Here is a 16,151-nt window from a genome sequence, read left to right as displayed (position 1 = left end):
CATTTTCGCTTTCCTCTTCTGCCCCTGAGAGAATGTCTGTGGATGCGTTTTTTGAAGCCTTAGGGCTTATTTATGATGAGCCTGATAGACACTCATCACCTTGTCCTCAGCCAAACGCACTCTGTCAGGGGGAGCACTCGGCCGAGTGATTCTGTACTGAATTCAGACGTTGGGCAGCCGAGACTTCTTGGAGTGATGCCGCCCTTCAGGGGCTGTTCCGTAGAGGCCTGTGTGAACGTCTGAAGGATGCCCTGGCAGTCCATCCTCCACCTGACTCCCTGGCGGATGCCATGACCCAAGCGGTTCACATGGATCGCAGACTGCGGGCTAGAGGCATTATGCAACTGGAAACACCATTATTCTTCAGTGGAGATGAGACCTGGACTCTTCCTGTGGCTATGGAGGTGAGCGCTGTCACCGGTAAGGAAAAGGAAAGAAGATGCCGCCGGGAGAAGCAGTTGTGCTTCTATTGTGGGGAATCTTGACACTGGAAGAAGGACTGCCTCTCCTGTCCGTCATCCTCCAAGATGGCGGGAAACGACTAGGTCTGGGTAGTAGTCGAGGAGGCTACCCAGACCTTCAGGTACAATTTTCCTCACATGCAAAAATGGTGCTGCAGGTGGAACTGGAACTTGGTAATGGTCCGGTTCAAACTACTGCTTTCGTTGACTGTGGTTCTGCTGTGAACCTGATTGATACCAAAATTATGACTCTTAATAAGATAGGGACAGTCAGGCTTCAGGATCCTGTTAAACTTGTGGCAATTGACTCGTCCCCTCTTACCCAGGATGGTTTCTGTTGCAGGTCTGAACTTTTTTCTCTAAAAGTGGGTTCCACTTATGTGGAAAAACTAAGTTGTCTTGTGCTAGATAATTTGCCTGCTGGACTGGTACTGGTGATGCCTTGGCTTCAACGCCATAATCCTACCATTGATTGGGTGACAGGGGAGATCACTCAATGTGGATGTAAAGATTAATGTGGTAACCTGGGACATCTTGTTAACACTGTTAAATCCGTATCTGTGTCGTCTGTCGGTCTGGAAGGTATTCCGGAGTACCTGAAGGATTTCGAAAACGTTTTTTCCGAAAGTGAATCTGAGGTGCTGCCACCACATAGACCCTACGATTGTGCCATTGATTTAGTACCCGGAGCCAAGTTACCTAAGGCTCGATTGTTCAATTTGTCTGGGCCTGAGCGCCAAGCCATGAAGGAGTACATAGCTGAGAGTCTCCGCAAAGGGCATATCCGGCCTTCTGTGTCACCTGTGGCAGCAGGATTCTTCTTTGTGAAGAAGAAAGATGGTGGTTTGTGGCCGTGCCTCGACTTTCGGGAACTGATCAAGATAACGGTTAGGAACACTTACCCACTTCCCCTCATCCCAGACTTATGTAACCAGTTAGCTGGGGCCCAATGGTTCTCCAAGTTAAATCTCCGGGCGCCTACAATCTGATAAGGATCCGGGAAGGGGACGAGTGGAAAACTGCGTTCCTAACATCAGAAGGACTCTTTGAAAACCTGGTAATGACGTTTGGGTTAACTAATGCACCCGATATTTTCCAGAATTTCATCAATGTTGTGTTTTCTGACCTGATAGGCCGTTTTGTTATTATTTATTTGGATGACATTTTGGTGTATTCCCCAGACAGCCAATCTTACTTGCAACATCTACAGACAGTTCTCCAGAGACTCAGGGAGAACCAATTGTTTGCTAAATTGGAAAAATGTTCATTTTTTGTACAGGAACTGTCTTTTTTGAGGTTGATTGTGTCCTGTGAGGGGTTTCGTATGGATCCTAAGAAGGTGCTGGCAATCGCTGACTGGGTTCAGCCTCGAGATCTCAAGGGGCTCCAGCGCTTCTTAGGATTTGCGAACTATTATTGGCGATTCATTAAAGGTTTCTCACAAGTGGTTAAACCACTCACAGATCTTACCCAGAAGGGCGCTGATGTAAAAAATTGGTCTGCACTCGCTAAGGCTAGTTTCACATTAGCGCATTTTACATGCAGCGCACGGCACTGCTAAGCCCCGCTCCATGCCCGCACCATCCGGTCATCTCTTCCTACTATCGCACATGGCTACATGCGATCTGCACACCCTATCTTTAGCATAGGGTGCGCAGACCGTGCGCTGGACATGCGCTAGTAGGATTTTGGCATGCGTTGCGCACGTTTGAAGGTGTGCCGAGCACGCCAAAATGCAACATGGTGCGTTTGGCGCACACTGGTGCACCTTCAAAAGTGCTGCGTCCTCTGTCAGTGATGTTCAGGTCAGAGGGCACGGTGACGTTGTTAGTGCGCGCCACACCCTCTGCTGCCTGAACATCACAGAGAGATGACGTGGCAGGCAGCAGCGAGCAGCAAGGGAACGGGGCCAGGTGTATATTGCCAGTGCCGGGGTCCTGAGCCACCAGCGACACTGGCACCTGGCCCCCATGATGGAGAGGTGAGTATGTCATTTTTTTTATTTGCAGTAGCAGCGGCATATGGGGATTATTCTATGGAGCATCTTATGGGGGCATAATCTATGGAGCTTCTTATGGGGCATTTTATGGGAGCATATTCTGTGGGGCATCTTATGGGGCTTATTCTATGGAGCATCTTATGGAGGCATAATCTGTGGAGCATCTTATGGGGGCATATTCTGTGGAGCATTTTATGGGGGCATATTCTGTGGAGTATCTTATGGTGGCATATTCTGTGGAGCATCTTATGGGAGCATATTCTATAGAGCATCTTATGGGGTCTATTCTATGGAGCATCTTATGGGGGCATATTCTGTGGAGCATCTTATGGGAGCATATTCAGTGGAGCATCTTATGGTGGCATATTCTGTGGAGCATCTTATGGGAGCATTTTCTATAGAGCATCTTATGGGGTCTATTCTATGGAGCATCTTATGGGGGCATATTCTATGGAGCATCTTATGGGGGCCTATTCTGTGGAGCATCTTATGGGGGCATATTCTGTGGAGCATCTTATGGGGGCATATTCAGTGGAGCATCTTATGGTGGCATATTCTGTGGAGCATCTTATGGGAGCATTTTATATAGAGCATCTTATGGGGTCTATTCTATGGAGCATCTTATGGGGGCATATTCTATGGAGCATCTTATGGGGGCCTATTCTGTGGAGCATCTTATGGGGCTGCATATTCTATGGAGCATCTTATGGAGCCATAACCTTTGTGGAGCAGCATATGGGGCATATTATTCTATGGAGCATCTTATGGGGCCATTATTTACCTTTATGGAGCATTATATGGGGTGTATTTTGTATGGAGCATCTTTTGGGGCCATCATGAATTGTATGGAGCATTATATGGGGCTCCTGATTCAATATGGATATTCAAAAACATTTAACCTACTGATGTCTCAATTAATTTTACTTTTATTGGTATCTATTTTTATTTTTGAAATTTACCAGTAGCTGCTGCATTTTCCACCCTAGGCTTATATGGGAGTCAATAAGTTTTCCCAGTTTTTTTGTAGCAAAATTAGGGGGGTCGGCTTATACACGGGTCGACTTATAAGCGAGTATGTACGGTAAGTCAAAATATATATATATATATTTATTTAACAAGGGATATCATACCAAAATGTTCACCAATTCCCAGAAAATCCTATGAAATCAGGTGGGGCAACTCCTAAATAATGCAAACCTACAGCGAACAATTGAGCTAAATGCCCAAAATAGTTAATCCAAATACTAGATAGCTAGCTCAATGAACTAGACAATTACCAACCATTAGGATATATCAAAAAAGCTCTTTATTTATCAAAATGACACATAAGAATCCATAAAAAACTATTCTAGGTAAGTAGTTATGATGAACAAACAAACAAGACACCTGAGCATAATACCGTAGTTAGCTGTATAAATACTGTATATACACATGCAGTCATGGCCGAAAGTGTTGTTCCATAAAATGAAGTATTTCTCTCAGAAATGTATTGCAATTACATATGTTTTGTTATACACATGTTTATTTCCTTTGTTTGTATTGGAACAATGCAACAAAATAGAGAGAAAAGGCAAATTAGACAATATAGAGCTTTTTGGTAAAGCACATCATTCTACTGGTAACCAAAAACGGAATTAGGCCTACAAAAAAGAACACAGTACATACAGTCAAATGTGGTGAAGGTTCAAAGATGTTTTAGATTTGTTTAATGCCTCTGTCACTTGGTGTCTTGTAGTGCCCAGTTTCAGAAAGTTGGGTTTGTATCCTAGGTTATAGGTCTTCCAGCAGGACATTCTTTAAGAAGCACCCAGAAATGGTTGAAAATCAAGCGCTGGAAAGTTCTGAAGTGGCCAGCAATGAGTCTGGATCTAAATCCAATTAAACACCTATGAAGAGATCTTAAAATTGATGTTGGGAGAAGGCACCATTCAGATATGATAGACCTGGAGCAGTTTGTGAAAGTAAATTGCTCCAAACCAGCAGTTGAGAGGTGTAAGAAGCTGTAGGAAGCGTGATTGATTGCAGTTATTTATTCAAAAGGGTGAGAAACCAAATATTAAGTTGAGGGTGCCAGTGCAAAATTAAATCCAATTTGCCTTTTCTTTCTCTTTTTTGTGTTGTTCCAATACACACATAGGGAATAAATGTGTAGAACAAAAATGTGTAATTTCAACACTTTTGGCCATGACTATATACAGTATATATATATATATATATATATATATACACACAGGTTTATAGTTCCAGCAGTGTATCTTATTTTATTTCCTCCATTTACTGTTTTTCTAGTAAATTATTTCCACTAGTATACATCACAGAGGTAATCTTGTTCATTTCTTCCAGTAGCATATATTCTTAGCATACGAGAGATAAAGATCAGCTTAAAATAAATGTTTGCTTGTAAAATTGGTGCAAAAGGTATAGAATGTCATGCTTAGCCATTTTTCTTTTTTACAGAACACCTGAAAGCTGCAGCGACTAAACAAGAGGTTCCAAAAATAATTCAAGGTAGTATGGCAAGCTTTCTAGATGTTTTCTCTGGGTTTTATAAGTAAATGTTATTATACCTAGCCTGATAGCACCACCTATTGGCCTTCACTAGAATTTACTGTATGAATCATAAGATAAGGCTCATAGAGTGGAGTAAAAGCCCAGGATCTAGGGTTCTAGGTAGCTTTCACTGCTTTGTAGCATTATTATTGACAAATTTATCAGTGGTGTTGCAAAGACATGGCATGGTATATAAAAAATATCATAAATGTTGTGCTTATTGTAAATGCTCCTTTTGTGTGTCTATGAATTATCAAAATAACATTATCCCAAAAATGGAAAATCTATGCCAGGTTTAATATATCTTTTATGTGCTCAGCATTTTGAGTCATAAAATTGATCAATATCTATCTGGACTACAATGCACACATTGTTTGATATTCCCAAAATTCACAAAAATGTATGTTTATTATGGAGTGTCAAGATAGAAAGCTTGAATGTCAAGATGGAAAGCTTGAATATGGAATTGATATTTAACACACAAAGAAGACAATGATATTGTCTACTGCCAGGTATGATCAGGACACATTTGAGATGGATGCAGAAGAACTGGAAGCTGAAAAAGACTTCATCCTACTCATATTGATGATAACTCAAGATGCAGCAATGACACCAAAGTAAATAGGAGAAAAGCTATGGGTAAATAGCAATAAAGTCGCTAAATTAGGTCTTCAAATTGAGGAACATTTCACTGGTGACGAATACACAACTAGTACACAGTTTGATCTTTTCTGTGATAACATACGCATATAAAACCTGGATGATATTGAAGCAAGACAGAAGAACAATCAACACCTTTGAAATGTGGTCCTGGAGAAGGATGTTATCAAGACCGTGTATGGCAAGAAGAACAAGCAAATCAACTTTGGAACAAATCAAGCTAGACATGTAACTTAACCCCTTTACCACCAAGGGTGGTTTGCACTTTAACTCCCGGGCCAATTTTTACAATTCTGACCACTGTCCCTTTATGAGGTAATAACTCAGGAACGCCTCAACGGATCTAGGCGATTCTGACATTGTTTTCTCATGACGTATTGGACTTCATGATAATGGTAAAATTTCATTCATATAACTTGCATTTATTTGTGAAAAAAATGGAAATTTGGTAAAAATTTTGAAAATTTTGCAATTTTCCAACTTTGAATTTTTATGCTCTTAAACCACATAGATATGGCACTCAAAAAACTTAATAGGTAACATTTCCCACATGTTTTCTTTACATCACCACAATTTGGGAACCAAAATTTTTTTTGTTAGAGAGTTATAAGGGTTAAAAGTTGACCAGCGATTTCTCATTTTTACAACACCTTTTTATTTTTTACGGACCACATCACATTTGAAGTCATTTTGAGGGTCTATATGATAGAAAATACCCAAAAGTGACACCATTCTAAAAACTGCACCCCTCAAGGTGCTCAAAACCAGATTCAAGAAGTTTATTAACCCTTCAGGTGCTTCACAGGAATTTTTGGAATGTTTTAAAAAAAAAATGAACATTTAACTTTTTTTCACAAAAAAATTACTTCAGGTTCATTTTTTTATTTTACCAATGGTAACAGGAGAAAGTCGACTGGAAAAGTTATTGTGCAATTTGTCCTGAGTACACTGATACCTGATATGTTGGGGGGAACCACTGCTTGGGCGCATGGCAGAGCTCTGAAGGGAAGGAGCGCCATTTGACTTTTTCATTGCAAAATTGGCTGGAATTTAGATCGGATGCCATGTCAAGTTTGGAGAGCTCCTGATGTGCCTAAAGAGTGGAAACCCCCCACAAGTGACCCCATTGTGGAAACTAGACCCCCCAAGGAACTTATCTAGATATGTGGTGAGCACTTTGAACCCCCAAGTGCTTCACAGAAGTTTATAACGTACAGCCGTACAATTAAAAAATCATATTTTTTTCCACAAAAATGATCTTTTCACCCCAATTGTTATTTTCCCAAGTGTAAGAGGACCCCAAAAGTTATTGTGCAATTCGTCATGAGTACGCTGATACCCTATATATGGGGGTAAACCACTATTTGGGCGCATGGCAGAGCTCGGAAGGGAAGCAGCGCCATTTGACTTTTTTGGCTGGAATTGAGATCGGACGCCATGTCGTGTTTGGAAAGCCCCTGATGTGCCAAAACAGTGGAAACCCCCCAACTCCAACCCTAACCCCAACACACCCCTAGCCCTAACCCTAGCCCTAGCCCTAACCCTAGCCCTAACTCTAGCCCTAATGGGAAAATGGAAATAAATACATTTTTTTATTTTATTATTTTTCCTTAACTAAGGGAACTAAGGGGGTGATAATGGGGGTTTGATTTACTATTTATGGCGGGTTTTTATTTTTAGCAGCTGTCGCACGCTAAAAGACGTTTTTTATTGTAAAAATAGTGTCATGATCCAGGTTGGATGATGACAGTTAAAGCACATGTAACCTTTTTTTTTTCTTAAGCTGTGTGCTTAAGTTTGGTTTTGCCCCCGGTGGCCATTAGGATTATTACACAGTGGTGTCTTTTGTTCTAGCTTGCCCCTGGTGGTGGTTAGCATTATTACACGGGAATCACTAACAGGTGTGATTCCTCTGGCTTAACTATAAAGGTGTGTCATGTGCTCTCACTGGTGTTGGTGATAGTGTTCATTTCAACCATCCTTGGTGGAGAAAGGAGCTAGAGAGAGTTCCTTGCAGCACAGTCAGAGCCCTGGTGTGGAAGGAGTTAGAGGGGATTTCCTTGCAGCTCTGACAGAGCTAGGTGGCAGCTGTTCAGGAGGAAAGCTGCATTCTGGTCGTGGACTCTGTTGCTAGGAGCAAGAGCAACAGAGCAAAGCTAAGTGGTGATTCCCTGTTTGTGCTTTTCCTTTATGTGTGTTTCAGTGCAGTGATGGGATTAGTCTCTGCACTGGCCATTTCACTAGAAAGGGGTAGGTGCAGGGTGAGCTAGGGTTTAAAGGTATCCTGATCGGCGCCTGGTGCGGAACCGGCCTAGGGATCGGTAGGAGTGTAGAGACACTGACTCAGGGGAGTGCAGGAGGTTTCCACGACCCCGTTCTCTATCACAGGGCCCTCCATTGTAATTGTTTTCCTGGTGTTTCCTCTTATTATTTAAATTCACCCTGCTGGAGGCAGTGTATCCAGTTTCTAGTGTATTTCTGAAATTCGCCTGCTGGAGGCGGTGTATCCGGCTGCACGTCTTATTATTTAAATTCGCCCTACTGGAGGCGGTGTATTCAGGGTCACGTGTGTCATATAAATTCCCCCTGCTGGAGGCGGTGTGTCCAGTCACATGTTGACCATTACATTATCACCAACCATAACATTTTTTTTCTCTCTGGTGAGCCATGGGCCAAGTTCAGACCAATGAGCAGTTGTTGCTGGCCCTCACTGAGATTAGTGAGGAGCTGTATGATGCAGTTCAGCAGCACCTGCAGCGGAATTATGGGTCTGAGGCCTATCCTCTGCCTGAACTAGAGGGTCCAGATACGGCTTTGGTGAGGATGTGCCGTGGAGTCGCTGCTGGCGAGCAGGACTTGCTTATACAGGTGGACATACCCAGGCAGGTGGGTGGAGTTGGTGTCCCCATGGTGCTGCCTGGTGTTCCCCAAGGTGAAGGGGTACATCCCTGTAGTGAGCAGACTAATGATTTAGTCCTTGGCACTGACGCTGAAAATTCTGAACTGCCAGAGAAGCCGTGCCCCCCTGGTCGTGTGGAGGAAGACGACCTGGGAGTGTATATTTCCTCCTCACCCTCAGAAGGTACTATGTCAGCAGAGGTGATGGTTGGCAAGGTACCTGAGGGCGTACCAGTGATTGTGAACAGTGGAGGTAAAGTCAGTCTGGTGGATGCTCAGTTTGTCCAGACTTATGGTCTGAGGTGTGAAACGCCGGACAGACCCATAAGCGTCCAGGCCATTGACTCTGTCCCACTGAGCCAGGGGGGGTTAAAACAAGTCGTAGAAGACATTGTGCTGTATAGTGAACATCATGATGAATCCCAGTCATGCTACGTCTTGGAGGGAAATCCAGCACCTATCGTTGTGGGCCCCCCTTTGTCTGAAAAACACAACCCGGTTTTAGATTGGAGAACTAGGGAAGTAGTCAGCTGTGAGCAGTCGTGTGAGGGCTGCTGCCTAGGGGCTACTGTCCCTGCTGTCTCTCTACAATCATTCCCTTCCTCTCCAGTGAGAGCAGTGGAGATGCTGCAGGAGAGTAGGGGCAAGTCTCAACCCTCGCCATTAGCCAACCCTGAGAGGCGCAGACCTCGTAGTAGGAGGGGTTGGAGGGTGGTGTTTCCCTTGGTGAATTGCGGGGGTGTGAGTGTGGTGACACAGGGGGACACCTCTGTTGTCAGTTCCAGAAAGAGTTCACCCTATTTTGACAAACGAATGTGTGGCAATAAACGTTCAGGTCCAGACCTGTGTGTGAACGAGCATGTATGGGTGGCCACCAAAAACATCCAGTGGAAGTGTGTTGCAGGGGTCTGGAATTCTCAGCTGATCGGGCCGTATCTGGTGTCGGCTATCCAGGGCCCGGAGTCTTACCAGCTCGAGTTACTCCCAAACATGCACATACACAACTCGTTCCCCAGGTCGGCGCTTCGGAGATGTGTGATGCCTCAAGAACATACATTGCCAATACCAGCGGTGCTCGTTTGTCATAAACCTGAAGTGCAGGTACTTGCAGGTGTGAACTCTGGATATGGGTGTCCCCGCTTTAGGTGGTTCCCAGATGAGGAGCGGTCTTGAGGGTCTAGAGGCCCCTCATTGAGGGAGGGTACTGTCATGATCCAGGTTGGATGATGACAGTTAAAAGCACATGTAACCATTTTTTTCTTAAGCTGTGTGCTTAAGTTTGGTTTTGTCCCCGGTGGCCATTAGGATTATTACACAGTGGTGTCTTTTGTTCTAGCTTGCCCCCGGTGGTGGTTAGCGTTATTACATGGGAATCATTAACAGGTGTGATTCCTCTGGCTTAACTATAAAGGTGTGTCATGTGCTCTCAGTGGTGTTGGTGATAGTGTTCATTTCAACCATCCTTGGTGGAGAAAGGAGCTAGAGAGTGTTCCTTGCAGCACGGTCAGAGCCCTGGTGTGGAAGGAGTCAGAGGAAATTTCCTTGCAGCTCTGACAGAGCTTGGTGGCAGCTGTTCAGGAGGAAAGCTGCATTCTGGTGGTGGACTCTGTTGCTGGGAGCAAGAGGAACAGAGCAAAGCTAAGTGGTGTTTCCCTGTTTGTGCCTTTCCTTTATGTGTGTTTCAGTCTTATTATTTAAATTCGCCCTACTGGAGGCGGTGTATCCAGGGTCACGTGTGTCACATAAATTCCTCCTGCTGGAGGCGGTGTGTCCAGTCACACGTTGACCATTACAAATAGTTTAAGCATTACCACATTTTGAGAGCTATAATGTTTTCATATTTTGTCCCACTGAGTCATGTGAGGTTTTTTTTTTTGCGGGACGAGTTGACGTTTTTATTGGTATCATTTTCGATCACGTGACATTTTTTGATCGCTTTTTATTCTGATTTTTGGGACGCAGAATGATCAAAAACCAGAGTTTCATGAATTTCTTTTGGGGGATGCGTTTACACCACTCCGCATGCGGTAAAATTGATAAAGCAGTTTTATTCTTCGGGTCAGTATGGTCACAGCGATACCTCATTTATGTCTCTTTTTATGTTTTGGCGCTTTTATACAATGAAAACAACTTTATATAAAAAAAAATTATTTTTGCATTGCTTTATTCTGCGAGCTATAACTTTTTTATTTTTTCGCTGATGATGCTGTGTGGCAGCTCGTTTTTTGCGGAACAAGATGACGTTTTCAGCGGTACCATGGTTATTTATATCTGTCTTTTTGATCGCGCGTTATTGCACTTTTTGTTCGGCGGTATGATGATAAAGCTTTATTTTTTGCTTCGTTTTTTATTTTTATTTTTTAAGGCATCCAATAAAGGGGCTAACTAGTGGGACAGTTTTATAGGGCGGGTCGTTATGGACGCGGTGATACCAAATATGTGTACTTTTATTGTTTTGTTTTTTATTTTCAAAAAATGAATTTATTAGGGAATATTTTTTTTAAATTTATTTCGCAATTTTTTATAAATTATTTTTACATTTTCTTTTTTTTAACTTTATTGCAATGTCCCAGGGGGGACATAACTGTCACGTGACAGATCGCTGATTTGTCACATCACAGATCGCTGTGACAGATCAGTGATCTGTCACAGGCAGTGCTGCAGGCTTCCTCATGCTGGCGCTTTGCTGGCGATCGTGTTTGATCGCAGTGTGCCAGAGGTAATCGTGTCGGGGGTGGTCCATGACCACCCCTGACACATAGTGCCAGGTAAAACAAGTGATAATAGTGATAATAAGCTGACACCCGGCCACGATCAGCTGCGTTCCCCCCCATGAGCGTAGCTGGTCGCGCTAGACGTACTATTCCGTCCTTGGGGCTTAGATCCCAGGTCACATGGATGGAATAGTACGTCTAATGTAGGAAAGGGGTTAAAAGAAGGATCACCAAGTTTACATGCCTACCTTGGACACATCATACGAAGAGAACAATCAATGGAAAAGGACATCATGGTTGGTAGAATTTGGAATGTATCTATACCGTATCAATTGATTTAATTTTTTAATAATCAAATAAAAGGCAAATGTTTGCCCTGTAATACATATGATATATACAGTGGGGAAATTAAGTATTTAATGCACTGATGATTTTGCAAGTTTTCCCACCTCCAAAGAATGGAGAAGTTTAAAATTTTTATCGTAGATATACTTCAACAGCCAGAGACAGAATCTTAAAAAAAAAAACCAGAAAATAACATTGTATGATTTTTTGTATAATTAATTTGCATTTTATTGGATGAAATAAGCATTTGAGTATATGATACAATAGAAAAACAGAACTTAACATTTGATACATAACTAGTGTTGAGCATTCCGATACCGCAAGTATCGGGTATCGGCCGATACTTGCTGTATCGGAATTCCGATACCGACATCCGATATTTTTTCAATATCGGGCATCGGAATCGGAAGTTCAAAGTTGATTGACAGCCGAAATGACGTCATCATGATGCACGGTGTGTGCGCATCATGATGCGCCGTCATTTCGGACCTTCCGGGGGTCTCTGCCGGCCTGCCGGGGGGCTGTGCCGGCCTGCCGGGGGGCTGTGTGGACTGCCCGGGGTCTGTACCGGCCTGCCGGGGGGCTGTGCCGGCCTGCCGGTGGTCTGTGCACCCTGTGGGGGTCTGTACCGGCCTGCCGGGGGGCTGTGCTGATGTCCAGGGGTCTGTGCAGGCATCGTCCGATGGGACTACAAGTCCTATCTGGCGATGCCTGCTACCATGACAGTGATTGACACATTAGCCAATGATGGGACAGTAGTAGTCCCATCATCCGGCTAATGTGTTAAATGTAAAAAAAAAAAAAAAATACTACATACATACTACATACATACTACATGCATGCTACATACATGCTACATGCTACATACATACCACATATATACTACATGCATGCTACATACATACTACATGCTACATACATACTACATACATACTACATGCATGCTACATACATGCTACATACATACTACATACATACTACATACATACTACATGCATGCTACATACATACTACATGCTACATACATACTACATGCTACATACATACTACATACATACTACATGCATGCTACATACATACTACATGCTACATACATACCACATATATACTACATACATACTACATACATACCACATATATACTACATGCATGCTACATACATGCTACATACATACTACATACATACTACATGCATGCTACATACATACTACATGCTACATACATACCACATATATACTACATACATACTACATACATACTACATGCATGCTACATACAATACATTCATACAATACATACATAGACATACAGTACATATAACATAGAGTAACATACTTACCAATACTTGTCACATTGTTCCCCGAAGCCATTTTCATCTACGGAATAAATATTAACATAACAAACCACAAAAATACTCACCCATGATCCGAAGCAGTCCACGAGTGTGTCCCACGACGATCTTGGGTAGAGAACTGCAGCATCAGCTGATGCTGCCGCTCTCTACGGGCTGCAGGAATCCAATGACGGAAGGTAGGTATCCTTCCGCACTGTATTCCTCCGCCACTTAAAAAAAAAAAGTCCCTAGTCTCACTTTATGGTAAAAGCTGTGTGGGAAATTCAGCGGAGGAATACAGTGCGGAAGGATACCTACCTTCCGTCATTGGATTCCTGCAGCCCGTAGAGAGCGGCAGCATCAGCTGATGCTGCAGTTCTCTACCCAAGATCGTCGTGGGACACACTCGTGGACTGCTTCGGATCATGGGTGAGTATTTTTGTGGTTTGTTATGTTAATATTTATTCCGTAGACGACAATGGCTTCGGGGAACAATGTGACAAGTATTGGTAAGTATGTTACTCTATGTTATATGTACTGTATGTCTATGTATGTATTGTACGAATGTATTGTATGTAGCATGCATGTAGTATGTATGTAGTATGTATGTAGCATGTATGTAGTATGTATGTAGTATGTATGTAGCATGTAGTATGTATGTAGCATGCATGTAGTATATATGTAGTATGTATGTAGTATATATGTAGCATGTAGCATGCATGTAGTATGTATGTAGTATGTATGTAGCATGTAGTATGTATGTAGCATGCATGTAGTATATATGTAGTATGTATGTAGTATGTATGTAGCATGCATGTAGTATGTATGCAGCATGCATGCAGTATGTATGTAGCATGCATGTAGCATGTAGTATGTATGTAGCATGCATGTAGTATATATGTAGTATGTATGTAGTATGTATGTAGTATATATGTAGCATGTAGCATGCATGTAGTATGTATGTAGTATGTATGTAGCATGCATGTAGTATGTATGTAGTATGTATGTAGCATGTAGTATGTATGTAGCATGCATGTAGTATATATGTAGTATGTATGTAGTATATATGTAGCATGTAGCATGCATGTAGTATGTAAGTAGTATGTATGTAGCATGTAGTATGTATGTAGCATGCATGTAGTATATATGTAGTATGTATGTAGTATGTATGTAGCATGCATGTAGTATGTATGTAGCATGCATGCAGTATGTATGTAGCATGCATGTAGTATATATGTAGTATGTATGCAGCATGTAGTATGTATGATGCATATATGTAGTATGTATGTAGCATGTAGTATGTATGATGCATATATGTAGTATGTATGTAATATGTATGTAGCATGTAGTATGTATGTAGTATGTATGTAGCATGTAGCATGTATGTAGCATGCATGTAGTATATATGTAGTATGTAGTATGTATGTAGCATGTAGTATGTATGTAGCATGCATATAGTATATATGTACTATGTATGTAGCATGTAGTATGTATGTAGCATGCATGTAGTATGTATGTATGTAGTATTTTTTTTTTTTTTACATTTAACACATTAGCCGGATGATGGGACTACTACTGTCCCATCATTGGCTAATGTGTCAATCACTGTCATGGTAGCAGGCATCGCCCGATGGGACTTGTAGTCCCATCGGACGATGCCTGCACAGACCCCCGGACATCAGCACAGCCCCCCGGCAGGCCGGCACAGCCCCCCGGCAGGCCGGTACAGACCCTCACAGGGTGCACAGACCCCGGGCAGTCCGCACAGCCCACCGGCAGGCCGGCACAGACCCCCGGCAGGCCGGCACAGACCCCCGGAAGGCCCGTACAGACCCCTGAGAGGCTGTACAAGGGCAGGAAAGGGTTTTTCCAATTCCGATACCGGAAGTCTCATAGACTTGAATGGGACTTCCGGTATCGGCATCGGCGATACCGATACTTTTTTTTAAAGATCGGCCGATCCATTCTGATCCGATATTTTGAAGTATCGGACGGTATCGCTCAACTCTATACATAACCCTTTGTTTGCAATTACAAAGGTCAGACATTTCCTGTAGTTCTTGACCAAGTGTGCACACACTGCAGCAGTGATTTTGGTACACTCCCCTATTCAAATCTTCTCCAGATCTTTCAGGTTTCAGGACTGTACCTGGGCAACATTGAGTTTCTGCTCCCTTCAAAGATTTTCTATTGGGTTCAGATCTGGAGACTGCCTAGGTCGCTCCAAGATCTTGAAATGCTTCTTGCAGAGCCACTCCTTTGTTGCCCTGGCTGTGTGCTTTAGGTCATTGCCATGCTGTAAGAACCAGTCACGACTCATCTTTAAAGCTCTTTGCAGAAAAGCACCCCAAAGTTTGATGTTTCCCCCACCTTGCTTCACGGTCGTGATGATTTTCTTGGAGGATCGGTGATAATCTGGGATACTTCAGCAAGGCTGAAATTGGGCAGGATAATCTTTGCAAAGGACGTATGAATCATGCCACATACAAGGTTATCCTGGAAAACATTTGATTCCTTCTGCTCAGGCAATGTCCCCAACTCCGAGGACTGGTTTTTCCAGCAGGACAATGAGCCATGCCACACAGCTAAGTCAATCAATGTGTGGATGAAGGACCACCACATCATATCCCTGTCATGGTCAGCCCAATCTCCAGACCTGAACCCCATTGAAAACCTCTGGAATGTAATCAAGAGGAAGATGGATAGTCACACGCCATCAAACAAAGAAGAACTGCTAAAATTTTTGTACAAGGAGTGGCATAAAGTCACCCAAAAACAGTGTGAAAGACTGGTGGAAAGCATGCCAAGACGCATGAAAGCTATGATGAAAAATCATGGTTATTCCACAAAATATTGATTTCTGAGCTCTTACTAAGTTCAAACATTAGTATTGTTGTTTTTAAATGATTATGAACTTGATTTCTTAGCATTATTTTAGGTCCGCAAGCACTGCATTTTTTGCTATTTGGAACATTTCTCATTTTCTGAAAATAAATACAAAATTTAGTGCTTGGAGATTCGAAGACATGTTGTCAGTAGTTTATAGAATAAAAGAGCAAATTACATTTTACTCAAAAATCTAATATATAAATCTCAAGTGTGTGTATGTATGTATGTATGTGTGTATGTCCAGGATTGTCATCCGCACCGTCGCAGCTACAGCCACAAAATTTGGCACAGTCACACGTCTG

General features: G+C 42.6%; 1 long non-coding RNA gene across 1 annotated transcript in view; it reads left to right on the top strand.

The window, feature by feature from the left end:
* The window catches only part of LOC141089607 (uncharacterized), a 112,188-nt gene that overhangs the window by 50,386 nt on the left and 45,651 nt on the right, over positions 1-16,151 (top strand). The window contains exon 2 of the long non-coding RNA XR_012232340.1: positions 4,918-4,968. This is a non-coding gene — a long non-coding RNA (uncharacterized lncRNA). The remainder of the gene's footprint in view (positions 1-4,917; positions 4,969-16,151) is intronic.

Source organism: Dendrobates tinctorius, unplaced genomic scaffold, assembly GCF_039654945.1.
Source record: "Dendrobates tinctorius isolate UK_male_01 unplaced genomic scaffold, ASM3965494v1 ptg000046l, whole genome shotgun sequence".
NCBI classification, from domain to species: domain Eukaryota; kingdom Metazoa; phylum Chordata; class Amphibia; order Anura; family Dendrobatidae; genus Dendrobates; species Dendrobates tinctorius.
The sequence above is the reverse complement of the archived record's forward strand: the minus strand, read 5'-3'. Positions and strand labels throughout refer to the sequence as shown.